Source organism: Vanessa tameamea, chromosome 19 (genome assembly GCF_037043105.1).
Source record: "Vanessa tameamea isolate UH-Manoa-2023 chromosome 19, ilVanTame1 primary haplotype, whole genome shotgun sequence".
NCBI classification, from domain to species: domain Eukaryota; kingdom Metazoa; phylum Arthropoda; class Insecta; order Lepidoptera; family Nymphalidae; genus Vanessa; species Vanessa tameamea.
This window is the reverse complement of record NC_087327.1, coordinates 5,195,186-5,212,712: the sequence shown is the minus strand read 5'-3', so window position 1 is coordinate 5,212,712 and position 17,527 is coordinate 5,195,186. Positions and strand designations below refer to the sequence as shown.

The 17,527-nt window shown below is 31.9% G+C and overlaps 1 long non-coding RNA gene across 1 annotated transcript in view; it reads right to left on the bottom strand.

The window, feature by feature from the left end:
- The window catches only part of LOC113396130 (uncharacterized), a 46,846-nt gene extending 30,583 nt beyond the window's left edge, over positions 1-16,263 (bottom strand). The window contains exons 1-2 of the long non-coding RNA XR_010309452.1: positions 15,954-16,263; positions 6,040-6,070 (exon numbers count right to left, since the gene is read on the bottom strand). This is a non-coding gene — a long non-coding RNA (uncharacterized LOC113396130). The remainder of the gene's footprint in view (positions 1-6,039; positions 6,071-15,953) is intronic.
- Between the last annotated feature and the right edge of the window lie 1,264 nt (positions 16,264-17,527).

Below are 17,527 nucleotides of genomic sequence, written 5' to 3'. Positions count from 1 at the left end.
CAGTCGTCTAACCATAGTGAATACATACGCTTTAATTAGCTGTAATGTTTTATTGATTATACTGAAATATGAAGCGTTACTGGCAAATTATTTTTGAAATTAATTAAGTAATTTAATTTGATAAGGTAATTATGATTTTTTCTTAAGAAAGTCTTTTGTGGTATAATTATTTAAACAGTATTTTTTTACCTTCTTTATTCGCCAAATAAATACTCAAATTAAGTATTCGGTATCAGAGTGTAAAAGTACATTTAAGAGAAAGTTTCCATTCGGATATCACGTAACGAAACTGACAGAATGCACGTATTTATCTAGATTGGATGCAAATACGGTTTGATAATATTTTTCGTGAAATGAACCTTACACCAAGTGCATTCGTAAATGCTTATGCTAAACGAACCGAGTTGACTCAGTAAAATACGTATATTTTAACCGAAGATTGCTGGTTCAATGCCTATCTTTCAGGTGTGTATCTATCTACCAATCTTCATTGGCGTAGTAGAGTAAGCTCTAAACCTCAGAAGAAGAAAAGGTCTTAGCCCAGCAGTGGGATCATTCTATGTTTGCTTCGCTTTTAACATTATATTTAAAAAACCGACTTTTGAATTCAGTATTTATAAACAGTATAGTGCAGTAAAAAGAAAGGGTATAAAAATTTAAAAAAATATAAGGATTTTGCAGTCGCTGTGAGGCAAATACAAGCAAAACAGTCGGCGGGCGCTGCATCTGATTGTACAAGTTTTATGTATACAGTTCTATTAGGTTTCCTTTATTTAGGTTATCCAAACAGTAAGTGGCCTCATTTATTTATACATGTTAATTGAGGCACTTGTACACTACAAAATTGTATTATAAAGTTATATTAAATAAAAATAACATTTCTATAACGTCAACAACAAGTTTACAGCGGAATTGAATCTTAGATTTACTAACGAAAAATATTTTTGAAGTCGGTTTTTAGTTACGTAAATGAATTAAAATATGTTCTTCCTTAAATTGTCATTAAACATTGTACATAAGAGCGGTTATCGATTGCATTTATTCAGGTATAAAAGAAATATTGAAACAAACTTAATAGGTTACAAGGATGTTCAAAGCGGAGATGTTATTTGTAATAATTTAATATATATTTAATAAAATAATTAAAAAGCCACATATTTTTTATAATAGCAAAAGCGACTTAAAATATCAATCAAACATGTTATAATAACACCAACTTAAAAGAGTTTTTATGAAACCTGTTTTAATCAGCATCAAGAATAATAAAGCGGCAGAGTTACCTCAGAAGAGTTACTTTCTCTCGGTTAAAATACGAGAAATACTGTCATGTTCGGACGTGGAACGAATAATTAAAAAAAAAGTCGGTATACGATAAATTGGCGGGAAACAATTGGCGGGAAGAATAAAAATTAATAGAAATTTTTGACTGTAAATGTAAAACCAAATGGCATAATATAATACCTATAATTAGCTAAGAAATGCTGATTTATAGAGACGATAATGATACTTTTAAAACGTAATGGTTAATAACTCACAAAATATTTACTATATACATTATAAAAATAAATTATTCATCGTATTCAATCTCAATGAAAATAATTATTCCAAAGTATGCAAATGTGATTTATAACATTATCGTCATTAAAATTTTATATTAATATATACTTAAGCATTACGATTGTGAAAGGTTTTAAAAGTACTTCTGTTTTGCAACGATTTCTTCTCTTCTAGAATCTTCAATCAATCTTCCGTGGGAGAACTAAGGAACAACTGAGATACCACCAGCTGTGTTCACTCACCAGTAAACCCGAGAGAGCACAGCGTGGCACCCGGTCGTTCGATAGCCTGTCTTCTTGCTTCACTAGAAATATTCTTTAACTTGAATGTAAAGCTGATTCTTGTGAATTCTGCTGGTTTCAAACTTGATATATATATGAATAGATACAAAAATAATAATTATAAACAAAATTATTTAGCGCCTTAAAACAGAATTAATCTCTTAATATATTAATTTTGTACATCAAAAAATTAAATCGTTCATCCCAGTCGGTACACGTGATTAAAGATACAATTGAATTGAAACTTTTTTGCGTCAGTATCATTACATATAGACACGTTGCACTCTAAAATAACCGACATGGCGCATAAAAAAGTTTCATTACATAAGTCAATCATAAATCAATTATCATTATTGTGTATATTTTTATAATATTCAGTTCATGTTAATGTGTTTATTAACCGACTTCAAAAAAGTGGAGGTAATTCGGCTGATTTTTTTCGTTAAAAAGTAAAGACTACTCGATTTAACTATAGTTGCAAAGTAGGTACAATTTTGTAAGCAGTAAGTTTTCCTTTGCATCTTAACATTAACATTATATTCTGCTTCTTGTCAGATACATGTATTAATTATTGCCATATTAAATAATTGGGCGTTAAAAATTATAAAAAATATCTAGAAATAATACAGCACTACCACGTTTCGTTGTGCGCACTAGAACCTTAGAAAACCCTGTTTTTTAATCAAAATTTAATCGGTAAATATTAATAACGACATTATTTTTTAATTTAAAAAAGTTTTAACAACTCTTTATAAAAAAAAATATATTCATGAAGATAATTTATGTAATTATTTTCCATAAATAATTTAGCATCACACGAGATACATAAATTAAACACTTCATAATATTGTAGTAAAAAAAGCATTTCGTTTTTAACGAAACGGGTAATCAACGTCATCTATCGGAGATAATGATAACTAACAGGCTTCTTGTAAGTCGTTAAGAGCCACCTGTCTCTTCGTACCTGCACTACATTTAATTATAACAGCCTACGAGTTTTAAGTTATAATCAATAGATGTCACTTTATACCTACCAATATATTTTTTTTATTTTGTACAGCCCTAGACACATTAATGAAATTTGACACATTGCAATATTTTTATGCGTCATTTTACTATCGATTTAATAATTATATGTTTATAATTAAAAAATATATACATTCTACGGGTATATTTAAGTACCTATCTCCATTACAAATTCAATATTGTTGAAAATGCTAAACTATTTATAGATATTTTTTTTTGTTATATGGACTTTTAGTTGAGTAGGTTCCTAAAAAAAAATCTAAGAAATTATATCATATTCTATTTTTCACAATACGTTATTACATATGAAAATAGTTGTAATAATATAAATATGTATAATAATTACATCATAAACGACTATTTATTATTCAATCAGCCTGTATATAAATTTTGTTTAAATTAATGTTTAAATATATCTATTGACATACACTTTTTCGCCTAGAGAATCAGTAATAGGATTGAGATTCATCGAGGGAATAGCAGCCATACTTGCCGCCATTACGAGCTGGGATAATTTACACAATGGCTATTTTAAACTTATATTAAATACTTATTTAAGTTAAACGTGTGCTTATAAAATTGCATATTATATTATTCTACAATGCAAAATAAATAGCTTAGTATAAAAAATGCAAAAGTAACTTTGTCTTTCTGTTATAACCTCATCACAAATAAGTTTACGACATTGAATCGCTCGTAATGAACTAGATACAGGCAGACATATTCATTATGAGATTTACGGGTGAATGTGGAACAAAACGAGGGCTCTGTGCTATAAGCGAGTCTTTTCATAAAATATGTTATGCTATGATTATTTAGTGACTTATATACAGTAACTTTGACAGACACACTTAACTTTTAATCATATGTAATAATTATATAATTATTATATCATGTGTATATAAAGTATACATGTATAAAAATAAATACCTAAATGACTTATAGGTAATATGTATCTCTAAATTTTTAATCCGAGATATGCCTGAAACGCATGTTTTCCTAATTATCACCATTAGCTCTATATTAATTATAACTAAAAAATTGTCTAAACTAAAGTCAAATTGACAACATTTAATAACGTACATCATTTAAAGGAATAATTTGTAAAAGGAAAAATAATTTCTTATTGTACTTATTTGATTGACGGCCCTACCCAAGATGTCTCTGAAGGAGGTACGGTTTTGGCGGGATGAGGGGAGGGCCTTCTCGCCACGTGCGAGCCTTGACCTTGAATAGCTTGTGTACGCTCGTCGCTAAATGCAGCTCACCACTTAATTTGATGCAGTGGTCGTTTGATTGGGTTATCTTAACGTGTCGTCATTTGTTAACTTATCTTTGTTCAGTTCATAGGTTTCAATGACGACTGTAACTGCAGAAACAACCGTATTTTTTTTTCTACTTTGATATTTGTAGTGCTAAAGGAATTGATTTTTAATAAGAAATATATTCATAAATAGAGTTAATATATAATTTATTCGACAATTTTTTTTTAAACGTCAATTACAACGGTATCGATGTACAATAACATTAATAACACAGTCATCAGACGAAATCTAGTACAGGTACTGATTAACCTAGTTAGGCTAATTTCACCTGTGTTAAGGATAATCAGTCCTCTCCCCGAGAGTAGAAATAATCGAAATACATCAGGAATATTTCCTAGGTAATTAAAATAATTGTAAGTGGTTTTAATATTCATCGGTGTAATAACTTTGTGTTTATCAGCACGTTATCTATGAAACACGACAGCGGTGTCTATTGCTTGCTCATTTACGTAGTCAATGATACGAATCTATCGAATGACTTGCGCGCATCTTTAACTAGCCGCTTAGAGCTATTATTTATTAGAGTATTTCAATGTTTTGAAGTATCATTTATAAATCTTACATAAATTATACTTTAATTTAATTTTAAAATATTAATTGTCTCAAGTATCAACTCTTATCAAGTGATTGAAGTTAATATTTATTTAATGTTTGGTTCAATAATCATTGGAATCTGTGAGGACGTTAGGGGCGTGCGGTGGGATGACCGAGGTCTGGAGTGCTGAATAGCCTCAATAATGTGCCCTATGCATATCGCTAGAGACGATCCTCGATCACACTGCACTTATGTTCGCCACGTACGATAAAAAACTGTCGTCCACGATATCAGGGCCCTGGAACCAACCGGTCCTTTGTGGACAGTCCTATACTGGTCGAAAATAAAAGGGTACCCCCAATGGATGTCCAGTCCGAGACACCTAGATGGTTAAAACAGGCCCTTAGTGGAATCGAATTGGGAAAAACGTATTCAGTTGTACATTATGTTATTGCATTGGATGAGATTGGTTTAGAGGTGAGATCATAATTTGTACTCAAGTTATGCCGGACGAAAGTATTCCGAGTAGGATTAGGCTGGCCGATGGTAAAATCTTGTTAAGTTACTAAATCCTTAAATTCTTTCTTTATTTTCTTTGTAACGATAAAACTGCGTTGAACTTAAGTTAACGTGATGACGTCAGCTTATGATATTTGTAAATATAAGTATTAAAGCATCACTTGGTGTTGCCTACATTTGAAATGTTTCATAGTATCTTTAAGTCAAAAATGTTAAAATTTTATGATACAACATGATTCCTTGCAAGATAAATATTCATTCTAATATTTCATATTAAATGTGTGTTTTCGAGTCTGAGGAGGTTTAATAGAATAAAAGCCGTCAACACACACATTTTCTTTAAGTATACGAATATAGCTATGAATTCTTGACTTCCGATGAATCCTTGGAAAGTTTCCAGACTTGAGGCTTACTTGGATTTTTATATCTTATAAGATTTCTATTAAAATACATTTCTTTCGTGAAAACGATATCAAAAACTTCTAAGTGAAGGCAGTAATCTTTAAGGTTTCTCTAACAACATCAGCTCATAAGCTTTGAATTTCATTCAAAACTGGTTTTATCCGGTAAAAACAAAATGGCATTAAGTATCATACAATAGCACAATATAATAGGATGACTGTGCTATTTATGGACTAATGAGACTTAATGACATCCCGTGCTTAAAAGAATGACCCTCGTCTTTTCTTTCTAAGCTTTGGTGCATTTTACTTAGCGTGGTTTTTTACGAAATAAAGTTTATTTTACTATTCTTTTTTATTTACTTAAAATTAAATGTTTTTAAAATTAAACTTACTTGATACAGCAATAATTCAGGGCAGAAGTTCCTGCAAAACATAAAATGAATAAGATAAGCAATAATATAAGCAAAGGTAGAAAATCACAATTGCCCTGATATAAACACTAATGTTCGGTTACTGTGTTCAAGAAACGATTTGTTTTGCTTACGGATAGTACGACGTCTAAGGTAAGTGTCTACGAACAGTAATTCAGAAGAAACCATTGGTTTGCTACTTATGGACCAGAAGGCTACGTATTTAAATATGTCGGATACTAGAGGATACGTAAAAAACCCGGCATAAAACGTAAAAATTATAGAAGGTACAATATTATGATAAAATATAAATATTGGAGACTCCTATGGTTATAAATATTTGTCTGAAGATTGAACATACAGTCATGAGCACTGCGACCAGTTGAATAGACCACTAAGTCAGATAATTTAATCATCATTTATTTTTATGCTTTCTGAAGGACCTAATCTCTTTCCTCTTGGTTCAATTTATTCATTGACTCAGACACAAAAAGTCACAAAATGACTGCTTGGTTTTCAAGACAGACTACAAGTTAAAAAATACAATGATTATGTAAAAAAATATAATGTTTTGGCATTGACCACTCACCATCAGATCGCAGAGCTCGTCTACCTTCAAGTGATCCGTGATGAAAACAGGAATTAGTATAATTATCTGCTAAATATGCACATGATTTCACATAAACAGATCCTACGTTTTGCTTTACAGCGCTTTAAATGCATTCCAGCGTACACTAGCAACATAAATATGTTCATATCTCTGTGCATCTTGTTGATGTTTATTTTAAAAGATGCAGTACTTTAAAATATTTGTAAGGATAATTGACAGTCGCTTCGTCTGGTAAATTTTTAGTTGCAGTTCAGTGTTTCATTTTTTGTATATAAGTTGTGACGTAGTATTTTTTTTTTTGTCATTATTACATTGTGAGCGTCTACGACGTGAAAGGAGTAACGATAATTTATATACATTCAAGAAAACCATTTTGATAATAGAATAAGTGTTCGTTGTTAAAACAACCGATTATATAAATATAATACTTGGTTTAGATCGCGGTTTCGCTCGCGCGTTAGGAGCGGAAGTCGTAGGTTTTAGATATAAAAAAACCTGTTCATCCTTGTTTTTTAGCTAAAGCGTTAACAGTCAGACAGAGTTACTGTCGCATTTATAATGGAAGTATATGTCTATCTATATTTCTAGATAGCAGGGAATTTGTGTCAGCATATTAATAGTAGTAGCATGATAAACGTAATAAGCCTATGCAATTTTAAAACAAATCAATTTATTATTTTTTAAATGATTTTTCAATTGGCAAAGTCTGGTTTATACTTTACTCAAAAATTTACTTTCGGCCTTTTGTCACCAAAGCCACCGAATTATTTATTGAACTCTCAACTAGCGTTCATCTTCATACATGTAGCGTTGTGATTCGTAGGGACTAAGAAGTAATAGGCTCGAAACTCTCTTTTTCTTATAAAAAATCTAAATATGCTTTATTCGATTAGGCTTTAACAATCACTATTGTATCGCCATTTTGCAGAACTATATTATGTTGTATACCGGTTCGAAATGTAGATCCTACCGAGAAATGACAAGAAATTGTAATAAATAATAATAATAATAATAATAAGTCCCTTTATATCCCAATACAGAAGGCTGCTATCTTGAACACATGTAGAATAGTAAGAAAGTTCATGCAATTAGAAGAGACTGACACAACATAATTACTACACATAAATATTACATACATAAATAACACACACCACATACTGCATTCACTTGATTTATATCCGTGAATGTAGTCTACACCAGCTTAAAGGCTGAGAAAAACAAAATTTCCGAAAATAATAATAATGGCCAAGAGCCTCGACCAACACCTTAAGAGGCTCTCGTTAGGCAGCTGGGTCAAGGGCCTGATGCAGAAGGCAGTACTCCTCGGCACGGCGCGTATTGTGAGGTAGTTCCTCTCTCTGGGGCCCTGACCACCGGTGGCTTGGACCCTGTTCCCGCCACTGGTTGGCCTCTGTATTTTATATTTTTAAATATATTTTATATATTTTGTATTTTATATTTAAAAATGTATGTATACATGAATGAAAATAAATAAAGATAATAATAAATAAACATATGTAATTATAATAAATGAAGGGAGAAGATTTTAGTCCCAGATAAAAACGACTCTAAAACATGTCAAGACAAGAGATTGATACGTTAGAAGCATCTTCGTTGGTCACAAAGAAAAATAAACGACCATTTTCGTTGATTTATAAATGTTTAAAATTATTGTTGTACTGCCTATATCACGCAGAAACGGTGGGTTAAGTTAAAGCAACTGTGTAACAGTGTTACTACTTTATACACAATAGTGCTTACGATAAGTGTAAATATTTATACATATGTACAAATTGTGCACACAGCCTTAATTATTACTCAATAAATACGAGTATCTGAGTCTGGGGACATTTAACAATATTACATAATTATTATGAATTTGAACTAATTTCAGACTGTTGCGTTTTGTTTTTGATTAATTGTTTGAATTAGGAATTTAATCCATCTATATTGTAAGCATGTGTTAATCGCTTTCTTTTTTTATTACTGTAGTAATGCAACGCACACCACCATCTGATGGTAAACGCTATCAGGATAAAACTCGTTCGTAGAATTTCTTGGAAGTCCGTTTGGGTGGAACCGCTCAAATTTTCCAATACTCTCTATTTTTAAAATTAGAACACTACTGTTATGGGGGGGTATGCCAATGTAATAAGAAAAACGTTGGTACTAAACAAAATTGTAAGCATCTGCATCCAAACGTTAGGTAAATCACACGTATAACATTAAATCATTATTATCACACGTTGCCAATCGAACATATAGGTAGTAGGTACTTATTTTACTCGTTTATCAAACAATTATTAACCATTTACCAATATATTTTTATTCTTTACAATTTTATCAGTATAAGTATTCCAATTAAAATAAATAGTTCATACATGAGGTATAAAGGAGAGTCGCAAAATGTAGTTATGTTAATTTATTGATGCTTTAAATCAAACCTCGTTATATTGAAGGCACGTGCATACAATACCTATTGCCTCTTTATAAGATAAGTTAATTTTATTAATAAAATAAATCTTAATAACGAAGGTTTGATTAATTAAGTAACGTAACTAATGAAAGACATTACCAGCTCTGACAAATTACCAGTAGTTACCATATTTTGTTTTGAATTTTCAGGAAATCCTATAAATAGACTTCTAGGGCTTTTGCGTCATCTACCCACGCCAGGGGTGTGGAGGGGGTAGAGGGGAGGCAGGATGTAAGCGCATGCGCTTCCTTACCGCCTACGTAATGTCAAAGGGCAGACCCGGGCGAGGTGGATCCTAGGAACCGACGCGGACTAGATTGATTTACCAACTTGTACATGGAATTTTGTAATCGATTGTAACCGGAATGACTAAATATTTTACCTTTAGCAATTTTTTTTTTATAACATCGTTGTTTCAGACAACTGACCAGCTTTATATGTAAGTATATATAATTTATACACGATAATTGTATATGTTTACGTAATATATTTTGCAATTTAAACCGCCTTTAATGTTGTTTTTAGTGGTATTATAAGAACGTCCGAACAATTGTTGTTTTATTGTTACATAATTAGCATGCTCATATTGAAATCTATTCATTGTCAGAGGGTAGTCATTGTGACTCTGTGGTTAAGTGGTTTTTATTTTACTGCCGTTTTGTTATTTATATATTGATTGAAGGATTTTTTTACTTTTTATGACTTTAAATTAAAGACAGACGCATTTTTTAATGCCGTTAACTGTTTAAACATTTCTAATGAGGTAGAAGATATTTGTTCATAATATTACGATGAAGCATATGCTTGTTAGAAAGTTACCAAGACGCCATAAAAGTGATTAATATTATATTTTCGAAACATCGCAAGAATAATTTGTATTTTTATAAATATGTCTTTAACAAACAATAGTTTTGTTAAGATGTTCTTAAAAAACTTTTTTTTTTAGTTTAAATAAGCAAACGTCCAATGAATACTGTTTTTATTTATTAGACGTTTGAATGAGGCTTTAGTTTCAGTTCTTTAGCTGTTGAAATATGAATATTCGTAAGCTTTAGTTCCATGAAAGATAGAAGGAATATTTTTTATCCAAGTAATTCAGTTATATTTAAAATTATATTTCCTATAAGTTTTACGTTTTGTAAAGTACTTAATATATTTTAAATCATTGTGTAATGTACACTATCTACATAAAAATACTGGTTTTTATATAAGTGCCGCCGCTATATATACATATTAAATATAAGCTAACAGTGCGGCGGAAAACCAACTTCTAACAAGATGGATAATTAATTCATAAAACAATAAAAGGGATCGTGAAGCGACATTTAGTTTCGATAAAACTGCGACACGCGATCCATCTTAACAAAGGGACGGGAATCTGACAAATGCACACAAAAGGTCAAATTCCCGCCTGCCATTACGACTCCATAAAACGTTCTGTTTAAAAATTGCCAGCAAACGTGCAGACGAGTAAAACAGAAATAAATAAGCAAGCGCTGGCAGCGCTGTTGCTAGGCGCGTTCAAGGTCTCCTGCCCCTCCCCATCAGCGCGCATGTGCAAGCTGCACTCGCCAGACGCACACACGTAGGATCGCACACATATCCATGTGCTAGCTTAAGAGCTAGCTATCGAAATGCTCGCACAAATCGTCGTATATTTATCTGATTACATATAAAACCATTATTACATTGGTATTGGCTTTTTATTTTTGCATTACAATTAGCCAGTTTACATGTTGTTTTATAAAATACAAAAATTCCATTTTTAACAGGAATGTATTTAAAAAAATGCCAACGATCACAATTAACATTACATATGACAGTCATTGTTTTTTATATGTATTATGAATATTTTAAAACATATTCGACCAAACAAAAATTTAATTAGTTCTAATTAACATCAATTTAAGATCAATTAAATGCACTTACGATTCATTATACATATTTTATTCAGACGTAATATTCCTGTCTACAATATTTATTTTTCAATTATAGATGACGTTGCCGATAATAGAAAATGTGTGTTACACGTTCACTACCAACATTGTATCGGCGAATGGTTGCCAGCTCTCGCGCTATGTCACACAACCTACGTGGAATACAAACACGTGCAAACTTAAAGGGTTCGCGTATGTGTGCGATAGCTGATTAATAACATGAGATATTCTTGGTTTTGTACGGAATCGCTTTAAAATTTCACACAGCGTTAATAATAGATAGTTTCTATGATAAATAAGTATTCTATGTTCAGACACTCGATATGGAGTGATATCTATTCGTGCTTATCACACATACCTGCTTTTAAAGAGATTTTTAATATTTAACAAGTTGTCCTTGGAAATGTTTAATGCTTTTAAGGCGTTTTTCTTTGAATTCTTGTAATAATATGTGTACGGGCATGTAAAATGTGGTTCCTTTTTGTTACTATTTCGGTGTGTTTGGCTGTCAACGGTCAGCTTTTGTCATGGTATAAAAAATATATGAATTAAATGTAATTAAACTAAAACAGGCGTTATGAAACAAATTGTTAAATTAAATTATAAGCTTATATCAACAAAATATATTAGGCGAAAAAAACATTTGCGAACAAACAGACACTCTTCCCAAAAGTCAGCCTTCTAAAAAGTACAGGGAACTCTATAACTCTGGGAACCTCAAAATCTGTAGAATTTTATAATGCGTATTTTTTTAATAATATATACCTATAATAGCAAAACATTAAAATTTCTTATGATTTGAGTAGACTGAAAAATACTCAAGTAGGGTCTAATTTTTTAAAAATATTTAATAGCGTTAAATAAAAATATTACCTGGAAAAACAGCTCTAATTGCATTCGTTTTCCATAATCTGATAAAATCATTCTTACTTAACCACTCAATTCTATTCATCAGAAAATCAGACTCTGGAAAATAAGAATCAGAACCTGTAAGTCAGATTTATTATGTAAATATTTATAATATATTATGTAGCTATTATAAGTATTTTAATTATAGCCAATCGTAATTCTGGAGTCAAAAAAAATAATCTTAATTATTATTAAGTAGCTCTAGCTCTTTACAATGTTTATAAAAAAAGTCATTTTAATTCAAACAAGTATAACGATGAGTAAATACTTAATATGTCACAAACATCAACCTTGACCAATTATTAAAAAAAAAAAAAGTTTTCTTTCTACGGCACGTGTAAAATTTACAATATTTGAACGACTTTTCTTATCACTGCTATGCGAAGTGTATGGATGGGATTCATTTAAGCAAATCAATGCTAGGGGATAGATATGCAAGTCAATTTATGCGCGTAGTGGAAAAAATAAATACATTTTACATGTGCTTTTATTCTACATAACTACTTGAATCTAGGAATTCGTAAGGCTAATTTTAATACCGACCTGTGTTCAACGATTGAACAAAAAGTACGAAAAGTAATGAATACGATCTAAGAAGTTATTATAACATTCAATATGGAAAAGGACTTTATTTATTAATTACTTTTCGAAGGAAAATTTCATTGTCTAATGAAATTTGCTCCATGATGGTAAATATTCACGTACACACACAAAAATTGATAATGCGCAACGAAAAAAAAATCCTTAGACCACCAATGCGGCGTGCCTCCCTGTGACTGTAATTAAACTTACCCTTCAACCCGGACCACAACACTATGTAGGGAATTCATGTTGGGCGGTAGAAAACGGTTGAGTGGGCGATAGTCGATATCCACATAGACGGGTCTACTCAAAGCTTTCCTTCCGGAATAACTTCAAATCAAAGCACATCTATAGTTAAGTTTTGAAAACTAATAGATACCGACAACATAATAAGGTAAAGTTTTTAAGCAGTTAACGTCTCCTCTATTATTATAGCATTTAATACAGAACTCGTGTAAGTACGTAGAATTTGTAAAAGAAATATTTTATCTGTATAAAGACTAAATTATTTATAATAAATTGTGAGAAATTTTAAATTAACCAACTAATTTATTCTGTCACTGTTTGATTTTAAAGTTTTCCTTATGTTATTTGGGAAATAAACGAATATAGTTACTTAATTTCCAAATAAATATGTTTATTAAATTAGGTTATTATAGAATAATTTAAAGACTTTTCTGAGATTTCGACAAATGTTTATGGATAAACGTTTATATTATTTATTTTATTTTCATTTTAAATAAATAAAATTTGAAATTAAATAATAACGATACTTCATTCAACGAAAAAATCCACTAACTTCGTTACGTAGCTAATGCATAGTCTAACTCCCCCCAGGGTGAAGAAAGTAACCTTTGAAATGTCAAGCGCGATTAAAACGACCTTGTTTACCTAGTCACCTACTTACTTATTTACAAACTACCCTCTCTTTCTCACCCTACTGCACACGCAATGGGGAGATTTGTGGGGTTGTTGATTAAATAGTACGCAACTATTAAATTACATTATGTACAATTGCTCCTCGAGTATTGTTAAAAAATTGTAAATATTTCAATAGGTTCAAATTGAATTAAAACACTTAATTCTTAATTATTAAAGTCAGTTAATTCATTAGAATATATAACCTTTTTAATATAATATAATGTGAAATAAAACAAAGTAAAAAAAACCGCAGCGCACTGCCTACAAACTAAAGTTTAATTAGGTATATCACGGTCTCGACTCATGATGGAACAATCCACCGGCGATTGTTTCTGTCTACACGTGCCGAGACGTCACAAAATGATCAACTTATGGCAATTTATAGCATTGATATTTAAACAAGTTAAATTAAAAAGTATAATTATAATAACCTATTTTGCAAAAGTAAATTAATTAAACTTGTATAAAATATATTTTTACATAAAGCAGACCGCAAATATTAACATGACTCTTATAGTTGTGACTAATGTTGTTGTATAATGTAAATAAACATAAACGATCAGCCATATTGGCCGCCATGTTTGTGACGATACGTCAATGTGACGTGACCGTCAGCTGATATTGTTGATAGCGCTATTGCACAAGCTCATAGAGCCACGCTCATGCGAACTTGTTTTATTATTTTCCGTGAAGGTTCTATATGATAAGTATAAACGAATGTCGAACCAAAATACTACGTGAACGAGAGCCAATAACTGTTCCAATTTACATACGTTTGATCCAGTTTTAGATCGAATAATGAACAATGGTTTTGTATACAGCTTTGTTATTGAATTGCATGCTCAAATGTGACCAAATTCCTGAATATTTGCTACAAAACTTTGTTATTCATTTATTACAGATTTTGAAATATTTTTTATTGTATATATTACATTATCATATAAACCGTATTAAATACAAATTGAAACAAAATACGATTTGCTGATTATAATTATTAGTTTGGTGATTGATATTCAGGCTTCGCGGGTACGGGTTCAAGGTAATTTAGTCGTGTGGGAGGCCCCGGGCCAAATCTTTTAATACATCAGTTACATACTGTACCTCGATACAATAATTTTACATATTCGTAAGTTTTGAAGCTATAAATATTTTGTACTTTAAAATATCCCATTGCTTTTAAGATATTTTTTCTCAATAGGAAACGCTTATATCATTTAGTATTTTTTTGTAGTATTTTAACGCTTTTCGTTAACTAAAGGTTAGATAGTATTCATTCGTATATTTCAATGTATAAGTTTTTATAATTGAAACGTAATAGTAGTGCCTCTCAAAAAAAAATACTATAAAAAGTAAAATCAAGTAGTGTTACAAAAATATATGTATATTATTTTAAACGGAAATTATTAGAGATTATTTCACAATCTGTATATGAAAAAAAGGAAACCATAATTTCTACGTACAAAATTGTGTAACAGTAAGCCAATAGTAACATTAATTATACACTGCCGACTTCGCCATTGTTTTATAGTTGCGTCATTTGAACTTTTTTTATAAAACAAATAAAATTTTTTTTAAAAAAATATATAAAGCAGAAAGCAAAAATATATACGTTTAATTACGTGTATTTGTGACGACGACGTATAATGTGAACAAAATGAATAATTGTGGTCGAACACTAGTAGTGTTCAAATAAAGTAGCCTGCCAAAGCTAGCGTCGGCTGGGATCACCCGATTGCCTTGAACTTGTGTGTTCGACATTTTTTGCCGACTCCACAACAGGATACGACGCGGTGTATCAGTCTCTTGGCCCTTATTCTTGATGCCCTTGATTGGCCTTAGAAATTTTTGGCAGCCATTTTGAAAGCGAAACTTGAAATAGTTTTCTTGGCATTCTTGCATTTTTGAAAGCATTTTTGTTTTTTTTTTCAAATAAACATATATAGGCATTAAGAACAAATCGTCCTTTTTTGTTGCTAAGCGCAACGGTGATGTGCCTTTTACATAAACATCTTCACCCAGCGCAGTGTTTTCAAAACGTGACAATAATATTTCATTCATTTATGTCATATCTCACCTATTTGCAAAACAATGTGAAGCAGATAAAGACGTTCAAAGTAATTCATAAACTGACCGCCACGATTGCAAGCTGTTGTCTATTTAAGACTTAGTTAGGTATGTCTAGTGTCTAAAACAAATATGGCCACTACGGCAGGTAACATGACGCCTTCAAACGCTTCCCCGTAAAAACGCAATTTGTACATTGATTTTTGTTACAATACTTTAATTTATTGGAACTACAGTTTAAAAAATCATACTTAAACATTTCGAAGGGTAAAAATCGCGCAAGCGATAAGTAGATTCTCTGCTTACCTACATCTTCACGATTTAAAAAAAAATAGCGTGGACTCCGAACCAGATAAACGATCGAAATATAAGTACGAATGTATAACTTACTGCTTACCAGTAATTTTCGCGTCAGGTATTGCATAACTGGAACCGGGTGACGGGTCTCGTGCGCCAGAGAAATGCACATGGTGTTCACCGGCAGAATTCCGACACGTCGCGGTACGATCGCAATTTTGCTCACTGCTCTTTCGCGTCACCTGGAAGGACCAGAGGGCGTTTGAGAGCCTTACATTTTCGGCTGGTTGTATTAATTTGGCGGTTAATGGTTGGATATCGTAAGGAGTTTCGCGATGCGATGTGCAGCGTCGTTGTCGAGGTACTGACGGCGGGCCGGCCGCGTCGCCGGCCGCTCCTGCATTGCGGCGCGCAGTCGCACTCGCTCGCGCATGACCTTGGCATTGAACTTGGCAATGGGCCGGCGCGGGCCGAGGGGCGCGTGGGTGCGGGGCCCCGCCCGCGGGGCTGGTGATGCACCGGCAGCTGCACCGCCCCTCCCGCCGCCATCCTTCCGCCTTGCCGAGATCACTTCGACCAACCCTTCTCCCATTTTAAATTTAGTGCTACGGTTTGAGCCTGTTTCGGAATTATTAATGAAAGCTAACCAGGACGTAAGAGTAGATTTAATTAAAAATAAACAGTTATAATATTCATTCGTATTATAAAATATCTTTATATCTTAATATATTTCGGAACAAGTATAGTCATTATAGGTAATTCAAAAATAGAATATTACTTTAAAGGCCTTGTTAAGCGGGAAATTTTATTAGAAATTAATCAGTCCAAAATACTATGTGAACTTTGTATGTAAAATGTGAACGAAACGTAATATATAAATTTAAAAAAATTGAACAATTTAAATCCATCGATTCATTCATCGCTGCTACGCCCGTAATTTCCGATTACGTGTTCCAGATTACGTTTATATTATTTGAAGCGAGAGTACCTAAACGAAAGGGATTTCATATACGAATAATTCGAACATTTCTGGATGAATTCTTGTATAACAATATCGAATATCTCCATTGAGTTACAAAATGAGTTACTCGGGTGATGCCTGATGGCGTCTTCCTACACGACGGGTGGAGGTGGTTAAATGAGATCGATGCGGAACGCGCATGCGTGAATCCGCTACAGCCTTCCTGGGCTTGGGAACTATCGAGCCCGTCACAACTTCATCGCTACATTATATGTAGTGTCCGTTTTCATTGCCATCGTAAATGAATATGTAAAACGTATGACTCGCCTTCCATTTATTTAATAGTTACGATAGATTAACATACATATATACTTTATTTGTTTTGATCGGAAATAGGATCGTAAAATAAATAGAATATGAATTGCATATTATTATTAATATTGGCATTAAAAAAAAGAAAACAAAACATATAGTATGTATTAGGTAAAAGAATGTACTACAAATTAAGAAAAACGAAGTCGCGATCTTCAAGTAGACCATTTGACAAGTGACGTTTGATCGTAATATCCATATGCTCAGAGGGTGTATAATTTAGTTCAAACACATGTCAAAATGGCAATCATAGTCTTCCAGACAATACTTGTAGATCAATAACGTTATCATTTAGATAAATTATAATCGGTTATCATCAAAGATAAGCTAGTTTGCAGATC